The sequence below is a fragment of the Corythoichthys intestinalis genome, chromosome 12, assembly GCF_030265065.1.
Source record: "Corythoichthys intestinalis isolate RoL2023-P3 chromosome 12, ASM3026506v1, whole genome shotgun sequence".
In the NCBI taxonomy this organism is placed as follows: domain Eukaryota; kingdom Metazoa; phylum Chordata; class Actinopteri; order Syngnathiformes; family Syngnathidae; genus Corythoichthys; species Corythoichthys intestinalis.
In genome coordinates, this window is record NC_080406.1 from 17534352 (window position 1) to 17553430 (window position 19079).

General features: G+C 38.9%; 1 protein-coding gene and 1 long non-coding RNA gene across 3 annotated transcripts in view; one reads left to right on the top strand and one right to left on the bottom strand.

Moving 5' to 3' along the window:
- Nucleotides 1–19079, bottom strand: part of LOC130927229 (uncharacterized) — an 88037-nt gene that overhangs the window by 37185 nt on the left and 31773 nt on the right. The gene's annotated exons all lie outside the window — the stretch shown is intronic.
- LOC130927228 (gap junction alpha-5 protein-like) overlaps nucleotides 11179–19079 on the top strand; it is a 35222-nt gene continuing 27321 nt past the window's right edge. Inside the window, exon 1 of one of the 2 annotated variants that reach the window (XM_057852907.1) lies at nucleotides 11179–11268. The gene's annotated coding sequence lies outside the window, so the exon portion shown is untranslated. Of the gene's footprint in view, nucleotides 11282–19079 lie in introns of both variants that reach the window. The other variant, XM_057852908.1, reaches the window with a different exon arrangement.

The window sequence follows — 19079 nt, forward strand, 5'->3', positions numbered from 1 at the left end:
AAACTTGGTTTTAGACTCAGTCTCTGTCTTGTTTTGGTCTCAATCTTGGTCTTTACATAAAAAATTCTTGATTTTTACATGTTCCTGATTTTGGGCAAATCTTGGTGAGAGTTCAGACACAATTCCCAAAAGACGAAGTCTTGACGCACAAAGGTCTTTATCTTGACTCAATCTCTGATTTGGGGCAAGTTTTGGTTGGATTTAACTCGTGATCTAGAGCATAACAGTAGTTTCGTGCTCGCTTTCATTCAGACCACGCATTAGTCACCAGAAAAGACAGTACAATAATTCGGAATGAGAACAGGAAATTATTTTATATTACTAATATTAGAGATTAGTGGAACAAATGGAAACTTTACAGTTTACAACAAGTTTGTTTAAACCGTAAGCACTTGAGATTCAATGAGCTCTGGCTATACATCTGTTCAACAAATAACAATATTTCCCATTTTCAGATATAGCACAAGTTTGTCTTGTATCTACTTGATTTTGGCCAATTTTCCACTCCAAAATATTATTGTTAAGTACCATACTGAACACTGTTAAAAGCAACATGGCATACTGAGCTGTGTGCCAATCAACCAGACATTCATGCAGAGTGAACACATTGCAACGCATGTGTGACTCATCTCTAGTTTAACCACCTCATGCTCCTCTCCAGTGTGGGACAGTTCAATCAGCCGACAGGTTCAGAGTTCATCCGATAAGAATAGCACGGATCAACAACAATACAACATACAGATTCCTGAGTGGGGACGAGGAGTCCAAAATACAAATCCATCCGACAACCGCAGTTGACATCATTCTGTCGCAATCCTTCACCTGTTCACATAAAGCTTACGCTTGCTATTATGAGCAGCACAGCTCCACTGATCATTTACGCAAAATGACCAGAACATTCCCGATCATTGACCGTTAGCTATTTACTGTAAATGGCAGCCAATGAGTTTCCCATAAATGTATATTTTTAAATTAATTGAGAGACAATGAATTTAGTACCCCGTTGTTGATAACCTTAATGTCCATGAGAACAATACCGGCAACTACCAGCGTGCGCAAGCTAGCAAATATGTATTCACCACATGCATGACTGAAACTGGTCCCAGTCCATTAGAACTCATGGAAATACCATCACACACTGCACAATGGGTTGACAGAGTCTACCGGATTTTGAGTCCAGATTGAGAAGAAGGCAAAATTAAAACAAGCAACTGAAAATGAGACAGTTAATATGATTTCTTCTTTAACATGTTGGCTCAAGTCCTCCAGCCACGAAACAGCCTTGAGCTCAGCAAGCCCTTTTTTTGTTCCCGCTCCGGACCTCTCTCCGGGTTTCTCTCCGGCGGTGTGTTTAGGAACACATGTCCGCTTCGGACGCGTGTCAGGCAGAACGACAGGCTGGGGGGTGAGGGACTTTACGCTAATGTGTCCTGGCATTGGGACTTTTTCCCACTAAACAGGGGCCCATAGCTCAATCCGTTCAAAATGGCACTGATACACGAGCATTCACAGTCAGTCTCCTAGATTAAATCAACGAATTGGACATCGATTATTGTTGAAGGCAGGCAATGAGTAAATAACAAAGCAGCTTGTTTATGGATTTTGGACACCCCTGTCTAAAAGTGTCTGACAATGTCAACAAAATAAAAAGCGTTCACGTTGCATCAGCGCCACCCTTCTCCCCGGTGTTCGGGTGATGTAATTACAGTTTAAATCTATTGACTTTTATCGAACGTTTTATTTATTTCTGTTGACAAAAGTTTTATCGCTCAGGACTATTACCAATACGATACCAATTTGGGGGCGTTCCGAGTCAGCCTACCAGTAAAACTGTTCCATTATCCGACAAAATTTTACAAAAATTACAAGTGAGTAGCACGCGCTCAAAGTAGGCTACATTGTTGAATGCAACTTTAGCGATAGCATTCCCGAGGCTACTTTTGTGCTTATGAATTCTCCTTTAAAGTTGAAAAAGAAGTTTGCAATATATTGATGACCCACTAATTTTTACGTAACCTACTGGCAGTTACCGTATTGGCCCGAATATAAGACGGCCCTGATTATAAGACGACCCCCTCTTTTTCAAGACTCAAGTTTGAAAAGACTTTTTGAACATCAAAGTAATTTTGATACAGAAAATAATTACAGTACACCCGAAACAAATGAGTATAACAATATATTTGAGAGAGCAAAAGCATGTTATGCTCGGTAGAGTTGTTGTCTCAAATGTATGTTTAAAGTCGCCGTGATTTGCATTCTCTACAAGCTGATATTCCTGTTGCACAGACATGCTCGATTCACTCGGTTTAGTCACATACGGGTCACGAATCCACTCCTTCGCAGTTTGTGGGTGTTTAGTGATTGCGAAGTAGTTTTGTTTTCTTCGAGGTTGGAGGCTCATCTTCAGGCTCGTCAGGTTCCCTTTTCCCTGTAAAAATCTGTCCAAAGACGTCCGTTTTTCAGTCATTCTAGCGTGGGGCTAATTATTTCCGGGAACAAATGTTATAGGCGAGGACCTACGTTATACGTTATTATCGAGGCCAAGCGCACACAGATATACAAAACAAGATGTACTACCAACAGTCCAATCAATGCATTTCTATGACGACCTTCTATCCTGTAGTTGTATATCTAAAGTAGACAGGGATATTGGTGTGTTAAACGGCACAGGCCAAAGTCAATCAGCCACAATGCAGTCATTATTAAATTATTTATTATTTCTGCGCAGCCCAGTACCAAATCCGGCACGGAGCGTTACCGGTCCGCGGCCTGGTCGTTGGGGACCTCGATGCCTATAACTTTTCTCTTGAAGTGAATGGCATTTCTTGACCTGACAAACATTACACACAAAAACTTGAAACGTTTCTACGCAAGCTGTGAAAATTTGAGGTCATTCCAACAAAAATTGTCAAAATTATTGGCCTACGAATTGGGATCAAACATTTTGGAACACCCTGTATTTTGTGGGTAAACTGCCCCAACTGCTCCCAATACTGCGGGAACCACGCCCACCTTTACCTTACACACATAAGTGGAGTTTAAGAGGGGGGGCCCGGTGGCCGAAAAGTGTCATTGCATGTAATTGACTTTCCTATAAATGTATAAAAGTTGTAAAGCATTAAAGCAAACAACAAAAATGAATTAAATGAACATTAAAAAAAAAAAAAAGATTTTTATAATGGGTCAAAATTATTTTTCAAACAGATCATGTGACTAGCACCTTAGATGGTCATTTGCTTTGCGTATTATTATTTTTTTTAAATTAGGGGAGGGTAATTTTATTTTTCAAATGATTTTTTAATTTGTTTGAAAATATTTTTGGGGAATTGAAGCAATTTTTTTGGGTATTGAATGATTTAGACACAAATGTCCTACCCATAATATGACCCAAAAACAAAAGGATTAGGAAAATCAAAGAAAACTTTTTAAATTAAAAAATTAAGTATTCAAATGCAAATATTTGAGTCTCAAATATTTTTTTGCATTCAAAAACTTTTTTTCTATGATTGAAATTTATTTATTTATTGAAGTGATTTTTTCGTTTATATACATATATATCTATTTGGAAGCAACTTATTTTTTTTATTGAATAATAAAGACACAAATGTCCTAGCCAAAATGTGGCTCAAACGCAAAACAAAATTACTTGCAACTTTTTTGATTGAAAAAGTTGCTTCAATCAAAAAAAAACATTCTAAGATAATTCAAACCCTATTTTTTTGGGGGGGGGGGGGGTCGAATAATGAAGACACAAATCTATCTCCATATGGTTCTACACAGGAGATAAAATTTTTGACTGGGGTAACTACATTGGCACGACACCGGCGGGCGTACCATCTTCAATGGATGACGATCTTAGCAAAAAGTATAGCTGTCCTAAGCAGCCTGATTTAGAATTCCCCTCAAGAATGATCAGAAACAAAAAACGCTCATTTTCAACTTATTATTATACATATTCTTGTAAGTTAATTTTATTGCTGACACTGCATTTTGGGGTCATCAACATGTTGTGCCCCCTTCTGGCCCAAAAGTCAAACTCCGCCTATGCTTACACATCCACTCCAACTGCTCTTTCAGCCGTTTGTACTTCTCCACCTTCTCCTGTTCCCTTTCCAGATGTTGGCATCAGCTGGTATTGCCACATCTATCACTGTCACTCTCTTCTGCTTTTGGTCCACCACCACAACGTCCGGTTGGTTAGCCTGGATCAAGCTGCTATGCTAGTGGCCAGTGTTGTAACGGATTACTTAAAAAAGTAATTTAATTACTGATTACACCTCAAAAAAGTAATCTAGTTGCTTTACTGATTACTTTATTATCAAAGTACCTAAGTTACTTTAAAAGTAAATTGTCAGGTTTTTTTTTTTTTTTTTTACCAATTTTTCTCCTTTTGCTGCCTCAACATAAAAATAATAAGTGTAATTGAGTTTTTCACATAAGGCTTAATCTTTAAATTAGCGGGGGTTTAATTAGTCGATGGAGTTGATTTCAACCACCATTGACTCGCCCTAGCTTAGCCATTCCGGAGCCCTAAAACTAACAAATAACTGACAAACTGCACGAAATTTGTTTAAATCAACTCCAACGACTAATTAAACCCCGCTTACTCCAAGATGAAGCCTAATGTAAAAAATTCTGAACTTCCCCTTTGAAAAAAAGACCTAGCCGTTAAAATGCTGTCTATAAAAGTTGTAAAGCAATAAAACAAACAACAAAAATTAATGAAATGAACAAAAATCCTACAACATACAGTTTTCATAATGGGTCAAAATAATTTTTCGAACAGATCATGTGACTAGCACCTTGGAGACTATCCTATGCTTTGCTTAGCCAAAACTACATCAGAGGAGGCAAGATGGATATTTAGAATTTCTTTAAACCCAAGCTTTCAAACGCTACCAACAACAACTTGAACAGTTGATTGAACTCGAACAGTGTCAAGATGTGTATATATACAGTTGTGGTCAAAAGTTTACATACACTTGTGAAGAACATAATGTCATGGCTCTCTTGAGTTTCCAGTTATTTCTACAACTCTGATTTTTCTCCGATAGAGTGATTGGAACAGATACTTCTTTGTCACGAAAAACATTCATGAAGTTTTTTTTTTTTTTTTTTTTTTTTTAATGACTTTATTATGGGTTAACAGAAAAAGTGATCAAATCTGCTGGGTCAAAAATATACATACAGCAAAACGAATTAGCAATTTCTTGTGAGTGATTATTGACTTGAACAATCATTGACTTGAACAAGTCAGGAAAGTCACTTGGAGCCATTTCAAAGCAGCTGCAGGTCCCAAGAGCAACAGTGCAAACAATTGTTTGTAAGTATAAAGTGCATGGCACTGTTTTGTCACTGCCACGATCAGGAAGAAAACGCAAGCTATCACCTGCTGCTGAGAGAAAATTGGTCAGGAGGGTGAAGATTCAACCGAGAATCACCAAGAAGCAGATCTGCCAAGAATTAGAAGCTGCTGGAACACAGGTGTCAGTGTCCACAGTCAAGCGTGTTTTGCATCTCCATGGACTGAGAGGCTGCCGTGAAAGAAGGAAGCCCTTGCTCCAAAAGCGGCACCTTAAGGCTCGACTGAAGTTTGCTGCTGATCACATGGACAAAGATAAGACCTTCTGGAGGAAAGTTCTGTGGTCAGACGAAACAAAAATCAAGCTGTTTGGCCACAATGCCCAGCAATATGTTTGGAGGAGAAAAGGTGAGGCCTTTAACCCCAAGTACACCGTGCCTACCGTCAAGCACGGTGGTGGTAGAATTATGCTGTGGGGCTGTTTTGCTGCCAATGGAACTGGTGCTTTACAGAGAGTAAATGGGATAATGAAGAAGGAGGATTACCTTCAAATTCTTCAAGATAACCTATGTGGGGCTGTTTTGCTGCCAATGGAACTGGTGCTTTACAGAGAGTAAATGGGATAATGAAGAAGGAGGATTACCTTCAAATTCTTCAAGATAACCTAACGTCATCAGCCCGAAGATTGGGTCTTGGGCGCAGTTGGGTGTTCCAACAGGACAATGACCCCAAACACACATCAAAAGTGGTAATGGAATGGCTAAATCAGGCTAGAATTAAGGTTTTCGAATGGCCTTCCCAAAACCCCATTGAGAACTTGTGGACAATGCTGAAGAAACAAGTCCATGTCAGAAAGCCATCAAATTTAACTGAACTGCACCAATTCTGTCAAGAGGAGTGGTCAAAGATTCAACCAGAAGCTTGCCAGAAGCTTGTGGATGGCTACCAAAAGCACCTAACTGAAGTGAAAATGGCCAAAGGACATGTTACCAAATATTAGCACTGCTGTATGTATATTTTTGACCCAGCAGATTTGATCACTTTTTTCTGTTCACCCATAATAAAGTCATAAAAGAACAAAACTTCATGAATGTTTTTTGTGACAAAGAAGTATCTGTTCCAATCACTCTATCGGAGAAAAATCAGAGTTGTAGAAATAACTGGAAACTCAAGAGAGCCATGACATTATGTTCTTCACAAGTGTATGTAAACTTTTGACCACAACTGTATACACGGTATTGGCCAAAAGTTGGAGACACCTCAAAGGTGGATACTTTGAAGAATGTAGAATACAAAACCTGTTTTCAGTCATTTCACTTTTTTTGCCATTCCACATGTTTGTTCATAGTTTTGATGTCTTCAGTGAGAATTTACAATAGTAGTGAAAATGATGGTGTCCAAACTTTTGACTTTCGTTTCAGAGTCTTCAACATGCTTTTCCCCCAGTCCCACAAATGTAAAACTCCGCTTATGATTACAAACTCTTAACTATAAAATGTACATAATTACACATATTATAAAGGCTGGTTACAAACTGTAGAAGTGCTGGCTGTCTAGTTACCTGTCAGCTTTGTTTCGAGCTTTTTCGTGTTGTGCTGTAATTCCAAGTGCTTCCTTGTTGAATTGGATGTCGAGTTTTTAGCGGTCGACAGTCTTTCTGAGCCAGCAGAGAGTTTGCAATGCACGGAGATATTTTTGTTATCTTTACTGGACGGATATGCGAAGTAATGGCTGTATCTCCAGTGAGCAAATGCAGAGGTTTGTTGTATCTCTACGGCTCCTTTACTGTTAGCATCCTGATAGGTAGCCAGGCTATGTTGTTGCCGCCGTGGCAGACGGCACGCACACAATATTGTAATACACGCGACCCGTTTCTTTTCCGATGAGAAAACGTGAGATGTGATGTCACTCCCAAACTCAAGAGCAGTATTTTCGATTCAAATGCTCTTCGTACACGACTACACTATTCTTCATTCTACATACAGTATGAGGCAACAACAAAATACCAACGCACAGGCACTGAGGAAACTAACTTTAATCAGATTATTGGCTTGGAAAAATGAACGCGTTAGATTGCTCGTTACTGAAAGAAAGTAATCACATTACAGTAACGCGTTACTGACAACACTAGCTAGTGGCACTGCTGCTATGCTAGCACTGGCTTTGTCTTCAATTTAAAGAAATTTGGTTGGTGCTAATCACAGCCAGGTGCGCCTTATTTATGGTAGTTGATCTCAATTGGAAACTTGAAAGTTTTGATGAACATCTTGGCGTTAATTGCAACCCAGAAAATGATTTTTCGTATTCAGGGTTATGAGGGTTCAATCTGTTCAGGTTAGGCAAGTAAACCGTGACATCATCACGGATAAAGTTTTCCATCTCTCGATCAAAGAATGCCAAATGAAGCCTCGCCAATAGCGTCATACACGAATAGCTTTGTCCAAAAGTGGGACATTTCAATGAAGAGATATGAAAGCACAGTTGTTTCTCCACAGTACTTATCATAAGACCTCATTTCTCTTGATTTTCTATTGCTATTAATACATGAAAAAACATTGTTATCTCCTCCAAAATCAGTTGCATAAGTGACTTTTCTTCAGGGATCATTATGCGAATTAACACAAAATCATCAAGGGTACTTTCCCGGCACATGCTCTGAATGATTTAATCAACGAATATCATGAAGAGTGTGAACAATAATCAGGGGAAATATTCCACCTTCAGAGTAGCTCGCTTAAATCATCAGCTGCCACTGACGGTGGTGGGTGTCCGATCCAGTCGAACTTTGCGAAAGCTGGCAGCGAAACTAGAGAATGTATAAATTCCAACTTTTTTTTTTAAAAAATTAAAAGGATATAAAATGACATCTTCGAATAGATTTTTGTATTCACCAGAAAACATTTAATAATAACAAAATCAAATGTACATAGATACATTCATAAAATAAATACTGTATTGGCCCAAATATAAGACGGTGTTTTTTGCATTGAAATATGACAGAAAAAGAGGGGGTCGTCTTATATTCGCGGTCCCATTCACGACGCTAGATGACTATGATTAAATTAAATATACCTGTGTATGTATATATATATATATATATATATATATATATATATATATATACAGTGGTACCTCTACATACGATCACTTCGACACACGATCTTTTCGACATCCGACGTAAAATTTGAGCCGCCATTTGTTTCTACATCCGACGAGTTGCTCGAAATACGACGACATGACAGCACTGCAAACGAACGCACGGTGGATTTTCTTGTGTGAGAAATCAACACAGTTTTCAAAAAAAGTTGATACAGTTGGAGAAACAAGGAAAAAAGTAATGCTTACCTTTGAAATGAAGATGCAAGTTATAGAAAAATATGAGCTTGGGGTGCGCGTCCCTGAACTGGCTCAACAATACAGCTCCATGGTCCTCTTCCGACCACCGTTCGCCACTATTTATAAGTTAAGGTGACAATTATTATTGTGGTAACATTGCCAAGGAAATCGCCAGCTTCGTCACGTTTTTATCATTTATTTAAGAACTTATCCAACACAAAACGCCCATTGTCTTAAGCAGTTGACTGCTCTCAAGAAAACGAAAGTATTATCTCTACCGCACCGACCTATCTCACTATGACGTCAGCTTCGCGGTGCTTTCAGGGACAGTAAAAAGTGTCCGCCATATTAGAATCCAATTCGTTACATTATTTACAGGAATAATTATTAATTATTCTTCTTATTATTATATTATTCTGACTTATTTATTTATAACTTATTTGTTTTTCTATGTTTAATTGCCATTTGTAACAGTGCCAGCAGTATTTATTAAGAATTTAGTGTATGTTTTTAGGCTTTGGAACGAATTAATGGAATTATAATGTATTCCTATGGGAAAATCCTGCTCGACATACGACCATTTCGACTTACAAACAAGGTCCTGGAACGAATTAAATTCGTATGTAGAGGTACCACTGTATATATATATATACACTCACCGGCCACTTTATTAGGTACACCATGCTAGTAACGGGTTGGATCCCGTTTTGCCTTCAGAACTGCCTCAATTCATTGTGGCATAGATTCAACAAGGTGCTGGAAGCATTCCTCAGAGAGTTTGGTCCATATTGACATGATGGCATCACACAGTTGGTGCAGATTTGTCGGCTGCACATCCATGATGCGAATCTCCCGTTCCACCACATCCCAACGATGCTCTATTGGATTGAGATCTGGTGACTGTGGAGGCCATTTGAGTATAGTGAACTCATTGTCATGTTCAAGAAACCAGTCTGAGATGATTCCAGCTTTATGACATGGCGCATTATCCTGCTGAAAGTAGCCATCAGAAGTTGGGTACATTGTGGTCATAAAGGGATGGACATGGTCAGCAACAATACTCAGGTAGGCTGTGGCGTTCCAACGATGCTCAATTGGTACCAAGGGGCCCAAAGGGTGCCAAGAAAATATTTCCCACACCATTACACCATCACCACCGGCCTGAACCGTTGATACAAGGCAGGATGGATCCATGCTTTCATGTTGTTGACACCAAATTCTGACCCTACCATCCGAATGTTGAAGCAGAAATCGAGACTCATCAGACCAGGCAACGTTTTTCCAATCTTCTATTGTCCAATTTCGATGAGATTGTGCAAATTGTAGCCTCAGTTTCCTGTTCTTTGCTGAAAGGAGTGGCGCCTGGCGTGGTCTTCTGCTGCTGTAGCGCATCTGCCTCAAAGTTCGACGTACTGTGCGTTAAGAGATGCTCTTCTGCCTACCTTGGTTGTAACGGGTGGTTATTTGAGTCACTGTTGCCTTTCTATCAGCTCGAACCAGTCTGGCCATTCTCCTCTGACCTCTGGCATCAACAAGGCATTTCCGCGCACAGAACTGCCGCTCACTGGATATTTTTTCTTTTTCGGACCATTCTCTGTAAACCCTAGAGATGGTTGTGCGTGAAAATCCCAGTAGATCAGCAGTTTCTGAAATACTCAGACCAGCCCTTCTGGCACCAACAACCATGCCACGTTCAAAGTCACTCAAATCACCTTTCTTCCCCATACTGATGCTCGGTTTGAACTGCAGGAGATTGTCTTAAACCATGTCTTCATACCTAAATGCACTGAGTTGCCGCCATGTGATTGGCTGAGTAGAAATTAAGTGTTAACGAGCAGTTGGACAGGTGTACCAAATAAAGTGGCCAGTGAGTGTATATATTAAATATATTCTGGATTTAAACAATCAGGTCCAAAACTTCTTATTTAAAAATACTTATTTAAGTTGCTAAATAATGTTGTAAATGTGCAAAAAAAAAGAGTGACTCTAAAATTTTCACACCATTTTAAACACTGTGTGGCGCTAAATGTGGGAAAATGTTGTCGTAATTTTGAGCATGTGCCGCTTTACAAACGGCGCCCCATAGTCGCCGACACATCCACTGTTAAAGGGTTAATTGACTATCAAAACAGTTGTCGAATAATGATTCATTTGCCGATTAATCGTGGCAGCCCTTGTGCAAACACAACTTCTTTCGGGAAACATTGACTGCTGATGACAGCGATAGATGTCCAATTCATTTCAATGCCTGAGTGAGTTAAGTACAAAAGTAAGGAAGTCTACGGGAAACCACGACGGAAGTGGAATTCCCAGCCAGCCACCCGGAAATCCCAGAAAACAATCCCACTTCCCCCAGTGTGGTCGTCAGAATGCATGGCAGAAGAAAGTTGAGATGTCCAAAGAAAGGCGCACTGAACTCGTCAAACGATGGGAAAAAGAGGAGGGAGGAAGCAAAGAAGAGAGGGTGGGCCTTGCTTTGGGTGGCAGCCTGTTGGGTGTGATGCCCCCTCCCTGCCTTTCTTCTTATACCCCTGTGAGGAGGAAAAGTTTGGACGACAAAAGAAGGTGGACAGCTTTAAGAGGAATAATCTCCGAGCCTCGTCGGGAATAAACGTGCCAGGCCACAGCAGGTAAAACCAACAGGTAACAAGGATGCATAACTTGAAATGGAGAATATTACATATTGCTAGTCACTGTTGACTCTACTCAGTTATGTTTGTGGGACAATTTTACAATGGAGTACTTGTTAGAAAGAAAAATGTCATTACAGCCGTGAAAGGTTCGGGACTTTTGTAAGTGTGCTGTTAGACACTGAAATAAGCCTGTTTTTGTGTCTTTAAAAAGCAAATGAATTTTTTTAGTTAAGATAATGTGCCTTTTTCAATGGATGACTTTATTTAGGTTAATGATTTGGCTAAATTGGCCTTTTGTAGGGAAATTTGAATTAAAGAATCAGCCTTTTTTTGAAAATTAGATTTTTTTTTTTTTTTTAAGACGGCAATGAAATCTCCCTCCCACTCCAAACTTATTTATTTCGATATACAAATATAATTAATTTGAGGTGTCAATGAAAATGTTAACTAATTGGCAAAATATTTCATTAAAAGAGGAAAATACATACAATGAGGAGCAGTAGTATTTGCACCCCTTGTGAGTTTGCAAGTTCACCAACTTAGAAAATAGGCAGATATCTGAAATTTCCTTCATAAATGCATTTCCACTTATAGAAACTAGGGCTGTCAAAATTATTGCGTTAACGGGCGGTAATTAATTTTTTAAATTAATCACGTTAAAATATTTGACGCAATTAAAGCACAAATGCCCCGCTCAAACAGATTAAAATGACAGCACCATGAAATGTGTACTTGTGTTTTTCAGAGTTTTGACACCCTCTGCTGGCGCTTGGGTGCGACTGATTTTATAGGCTTCAGCACCCATGAGCATTGTGTAAGTAATTATTGACATCAACAATGGCGGGCTACTAGTTTATTTTTTGATTGAAAATTTTACAAATTTTATTAAAACGAAAACATGAAGAGGGGTTTTAATTAGGGCTGTCAAAATTATCGCATTAACGCACGGTAATTAATTTTTTGAATTAATCACGTTAAAATATTTGACGCAATTAACGCACATGTCCCGCTCAGACAGTATTCTGCCTTTTGGTAAGCTTTACAGCAAGGCTTATTGTGCTGTCTAACAGCGAACTCTTGTGGTCGCTTTGCGACATGGTTTATTGTTTTCTTTCCAGTTCAATATGGCTGCACGACGTCTCGGGCTGACGCCCACGTTGTAATGTTGTGCTTATATGATCCTTGGACAAGATTTGTCCATAAGTATGGTTGTTGTAAAGAATGTACATATTATGTTAGGAAGCGAAATGTTCTATTTTTTGTATGAGACACTCTTTGTTTATGTTTAGTGAACCTGTATAGCGTGCTAAGCTAACGTTGTTGCTAATGCAATGCTTGTGTACTTTTTTTTTTGTAGTTTTATGACGGTCTAAAGAGGACAATGGTTTGAGGCTATTTTATTAATAAATCAGATGAAAAAGGAAGAAGTCTGATTATTAAGGCGTCGTTCACTAGCTGCCTAGCTTTGGAAAAAGTAGACGCTTCGGAGTGAGGACAGCATAGACAGATTTAAATGACAGTAGAGTGAAATGCCCACTACAGTCCTTATGTACCGTATGTTGAATGTAAAGTGGGGAGAACAAGTATTTGATACACTGCCAATGGGTTTTCCCATTGGCAGTGTATCAAATACTTGTTCTCCCTACTGTATATATCCATCTTGTGTCTTATCTTTCCATTCCAACAATTTATTTTACAGAATATATATATAATTTACAGAAAAATATGGCATATTTTATAGATGGTTTGAATTGCGATTAATTGCGATTAATTACGATTAATTAATTTTTAAGCTGTAATTAACTCAATTAAAAATTTTAATCGTTTGACAGCCCTAGTTTTAATATAAAATTTCTATAACATTTATCTTTTAAGAACTACAAGTCTTTCTATCCATGGATCGCTTTAACGGAATGTTCATAATGGTAATGCCATCTTGTTGATCTATTGTTATAATAAAGAAATACAGTACTTATGTCCCGTATGTTGAATGGATATATCCATCTTGTGTCTTATCTTTCCATTCCAACAATAATTTACAGAAAAATATGGCATATTTTATAGATGGTTTGAATTGCGATTAATTGCGATTAATTAATTTTTAAGCTGTAATTAACTCGATTAAAAATTGTAATTGTTTGACACACCTAATAGAAACATAATCTTTAAAAAAAACTCACATTGTATGATTTTTCAATAATTTATTTGTAATTTACTGGGGGTAAGTATTTGTACCCCTGAGAAAATCTGTGCTAATATTTAGCGCAGAAGCCTTTGTTTGGAATTACAGTGGTCAGACGCTTTCAGTAGTTCTTCACCAGGCTTTAACATATGGAAACAGGGATTTTGGCCCATTCCTCCACACCAATTTTCTCTAGATTTGTCCAATTTTGGGGCTGTCGTTGAAAAATACGAAGTTTCAGCTCCATCCAAAGATTTTCTATTGGATTGAGATCAGGAGAGGGGCTAGGCCATTCCAGAACCTTGATATGCTTTTTACGCAGCCACCCCTTGGTCAGCTTGGCTGTGTGCTTCGGATCATTGTCATGTTGGAAGATTGTGGTTCAAAATATGACATTTTACCATTCATCCTCTGCTTTATAAAGCACAGTTGTCATGTCCCCTTTGCCGAAAAAACAGCCGCAAAGCGTTTGGGGGGGACGTGGCTCAGTGGTAGAGTAGTTGTCCCCCCAACCCAGAGGTTGTGGTTTCGATTCTTCGCCCTGATGAACTTGTCTAAGTGTCCTTGAGCAAGATACTGAACCCCACGTTGCTCCTGGTGCTGCGTCACCAGTAGGTGGATGGCGAGATAGTGTAAAGCGCTTTGAACGCCTTGAAAGGTGGAAAAGCGCTATATAAGTATAACACCATTTACCACCCCCATACTTCACAGTGGGGATGGTGTTCTTGGGATTGTACTCATCCTTCTTTTTTCTCCACACATGACAAGTAAAGTTTGCAAGAAAATGTTCTACTTTGGTCTCATCTGACCTCAAGACTTTCTCCCATGACCACTATGCATCATTCAGATGGTCCCTGGATAACTTCAGACGGGCCTTCACAAGTACTGGGTTTAACTGGGTTTAACAGGGGAACCTTCTGAGCAATGCCTGATTTTAAACCATTGCATCGTAGTGTTCTACTGACAGTAGCCTTTGAAACTGTGCATCCAGCTCTCTTCAGGTCATTGACTAGCTCCTGCCGTGTAGTTCTAGGCTGAGCACTCACTTTTCTCATCATGAGTGAAGCCCCACGAGGAGAGATTTTACATGGAGCCCCAGTTCGAGGTAGATTATCAGTCATGTTTAGCCTTTTCCATTTTCTAACAATTGCTGCAACTGTTGATTTATACTCAACAAGCTGCTTTCCAATTGTCCCATAGCATTTTCCAGCTTTTTGGAGCTCAACATTTTTTCTTTAGTGTCTTACGAAAGTACTCTGATCTTGCCCAAGGTAGCAGTTGGATTATGACTGACTGTGGGGTGCACGGGGGACAATAATGAGCTCAAACGGTTAGTCGGTGGGTGGTTACTCATGGGGTAAAGGTGGACTTTTTTTTAAGGTAGACTGACAAATCTTTGAGCGTCATAATTATTGCTGATTCTCAGGGGTATAAATACTTATGAACCACAGTAAATTACAAATAAATAATTTTTCATTAAAAAAAAATCATACAATGTGATTCATGTATGTTTTTTTTAGATTATGTCTATGAGTGGAAATACATCTATGATTGAAATTTCAGACCTCTCCCTATTTTCTAAGTGGGTGAACTTGCAAGATCACAAGGAGTGCAAATACTTCTGCTCCCCACTGTACATACCCTGTGCAAAAACACACATTCAATTTTTCGTCTCACCGTCTTAACGTCAAATGAGACTAAGGGGCAGTTTACATGGCGACTCTGACTGAGTTGCGGACTCGCCTCGCGTGCATATGGTGTCGGCGAAGACGAAAAATTCTGAATCCTGCCTCCAAAGTGGAAGAATCCGATTGCGGGGGGTTGAGGGGGGCTTCCTCGGCATGCATATCAAAGGCTCCTGCGGCTCGAGACCGCGTCGTTAACGTCAGCACTAGTACACGTCACATTGGGCGTTCACAGCGGTGCTAATCAACATTAAAAACAGCAAATATGGCGGAATGTCGGCTTTAATTTACTGTTTTAGTAATATTTTTAAATTAAATGTGTTGAACGTTTCAATTTTTGTGCCTTTTTGAACAAAAGAAAAATGACATTGCTTCGAGTGGGCGGGCATATTTTTTTTCCGGGCTGAGGGAGCTTGGTGGGGTCAAAGTGCATCATTCTCTGTCGGCCAGTAAATCTGCACTGCCCCCTAGGGCCTGGCATGAATACTACATCGTTTTCTTGCGGAATCGCGACATTGTTCAAATGGGGACGCAAATGCAAACGCAAATTGGACATTTTTCGTATTATCGGAGAGTCACCATGTAAACGGCGCCTAAACTGCTCCCGTTTCAGGTCAGTCAGAATTACAGAAACTATTTATTTTTGTTAAATGCCACAATATGAGAGAGAGAATTTCTTAGATAACTTTATATTTTTTTCTTTGAGGTCAAAAGTATACATACACAAAAAGTACTATGTAGAAAACATGGGGAATTCTAAATAATGAGGTGGTGGGTTTGGAAGCTCCTGATAGGTTAACTGACGACCTGGGAGTTAATTGACATCACACCTGGAGATGTATTTAATGCTGCCTTCATATGACGTCGTAATTACGGTAAATACGAATTGTTGAGTTGAAAATTGCATCTGAACGGAATATTTTCTACTGGAAAACTGGTGATGATGCCCGTGTTTCCAAGATGGACGACCGATTACTTACTAAAATGGCAGAGCGCAAACAAGAAGATGTGAATTGTAAGCATAGATAGATAGATAGCCAAAAGTTTTACTCAAGTAAGAGTAGTGTTACTTCAAAAAGTATGACTCAAGTAAAAGTAGTCATCAAAAAATGTCATCAAGTATAAGTAAAAAAGTATTTGTTGAAAGGAGTACTCAACTATTGAGTAACATTGTGAGTTAACTGCTTACGATATTTATTTTTTTCTTCGAAACAATGATATTTTTTTTCTCGGCACAAAATTATCTATATGAACAGTTGCCATTACACTGTCCAAACACTCGTTACATAACAACATTAAGCCAAATAAATACAAAAAAATAAATACGTAACTCGTCAAAAGAGCATGAGTGCCCTCTAGTGGAGGAAACAGTTCCTAGTTTGTATAGTTGAATAGTGAATAGTGTCTTCATAGTTCCTATTATGAAATTTAAAAAATCATATCACCGGTTTTCTGTGGTCAATTGGTGCCAAATAAAAACTGGGAGAGAGGTTAAAAGTTAAAATCCGCGCTTTTGAGTCATGTTGAGGGCAGCGCTCAATGTCAAAGACTTAATTTTTTACCGTGCTTTAAAATGCGTATGACAGGATGAAAAGAAGTCTTAAATAGCATTATTATGTAATTAGAATCATATTTTGAGACGATTCGACTATATACAACAATTTGGCAAAGCGCAGATGACGAGAAATTAAGTCTTTTAATCTGCCGTTTAGCCACGCCTACCATTATAGGGCTCTAGCGTCCCCAACAGGAGGATGGTTTCATCTGATTTAGAATTCAACTCATTGAGGGCGAATTATTCAGAACGAGGAAAATGCGACGAAGAGAGCTGCAAAATGTCATTGTTTCAGTCTCTCTACTCCAATACTTTTACAGGATATCTCAGTATTTTTCCCCAATTGCTAAAAAAAATGGTATGGTCATAACAAATAACAGTCTTGTGCTAAATGGAATATGAAATATTAAAAATGCATTCATTAAGTACGACATGGCAAAATTTCTTTATAATGTTCAAAACTGTCCACTTCTTGCACCTCCCAAACTATATTTTATGCCACCTGAGTTAGTCCGGCTTTTGTCATTTACCTGCCCCGGCTTCGGGCAGGGAAATGTCGGGCTTCGTTCCCCTGCTGCGGGCAGGGGAGCTCGCCGGGAAGCAGCTGGAGCGTACCACCGGACAAACCGGCCGACGTCGGAGGAGAGCGTAGCTCCAACTTGGTCAATACCAATATGGCGGAAAATAATGCTTTACTACACGGCGAAGACATAAACAGTGAGAGAGCGGTGTGCAGTTGTTGTGCAGCTAACATGGCAGGATGTGTCTGAGGAGAACTTTTCTACATGTCTGTCCATGATCAAACGTAAGTAAATAGTCCTTTATTTAAAGAAAGTTTGGAGTGTTTACTTTGTAATCGCTGTATTCGCGGCCATTTTTAACACACAGTTGCAATTTCTGATGGGTTTCAAAATTTGACAGAACACCGGGCACACGAAGTGGGCAATAAGCCCAGAGGAGGGTGTGCAACATGCTGCCGGTCGTCGGCCCAGTGGCATTCTCGTTGGACAATCAGCCACAAAATGCAAGCCACCTCCGTATAAAAATGTGTGCCATGATCCCAGTATTTGACATAATACAAAATACAATGTTTACTCACTTCCTCGTAGGTCCAATGGTCCCACAGTAGTCAGGCTTGTTTTGCCCAATATCTGCGGTGAATGGGAACCTTTGGAAAACCAAAAAGGTTCACACACTTCTCCCTCGTGCAGCTACAAAAGCCTGAAGCTGTTTGGCTGGCGCGATGCGAAAAATAAACGAATTAATCCGCAAAATCAGCTGAATCCGCAGTCCATCTGCATGCTATAAAGCAATGCTGTATTGTGAGATGCTGACCCAGGTGACTTTACATTCGCATTCGTTCTAAACCCGAGACTGAAGCTGGAAGTATCTCATTTTCATGTCTCGGGATTCAAAAATTGAATACATAAAACGAGCGCTTCATCACACGTCCAAGTGGCCCATTTCATTCAGGAGCATAAAATACCGTGTGAAATGTGAAATAAACATGCTATTTGGTGTCATACGCACTTTTTAAAGACGCCACATGATTGAACAGGCTGGCGTGATCATAGAACGGCAAGCTCGAGTCTGAATAGTATAATGGAGTCTAGGGCTGTCCCAAACGACTAATTTCCTCCCGATTAGTCAGCCGACTATTTTTACGATTAGTCGACTAATCAAATTTTTTTGTTTGTTTTTTTAAAACTTTAATAATGAAATTTTTGTTCAAACTGATTAATTCACAAAAAACATTTTGGAACACCTAAATTCTTTATTAACGTATAAATAAATAAATAACAAATACCAATAATAAATCACTAACAATGAGGTCAAATGCTGCTGGCATTAACTAGTGCAAAAAAAATGTAAACGGAAACAGTATGACTTCACCTCTTTAACAGGAGTCAAAATAATTCTTACTCTTTTTGTGGTATGTCATTGTTTATATTGTTCTAAATGTTAAAATGTATTGCAATGTCCCGGACAACCATTTTCAGAATACTTTGTGTGAGTTCAGATGCCTTTTCTGATGTGCAGTCCGCATTTTTGGGGGATGGGAAAAACTGTTGAACTTTGTTTTAACCTGAAAACAGATAAAGTAGAGGGCACACTGAAATATTACCACAATTATTTTGAATGAAAGGCACACATACTAACAGTAACAAAAATTACGGTAAATATATAGTATTAATTTTATAGTATACTACTAGATGTATATACACATTAATACTTTATAATATTAAGTAACTAACATTAGTGCTGTCATGGATTACAGTAAGCAGGCCAGTGCTGTTTCCATTTATATTTTTATTATATTATGTATATACAGGATATATGTATATCTTTTCCCCAAGTGAGAGCTTCCATGATCCTAATAAATTTA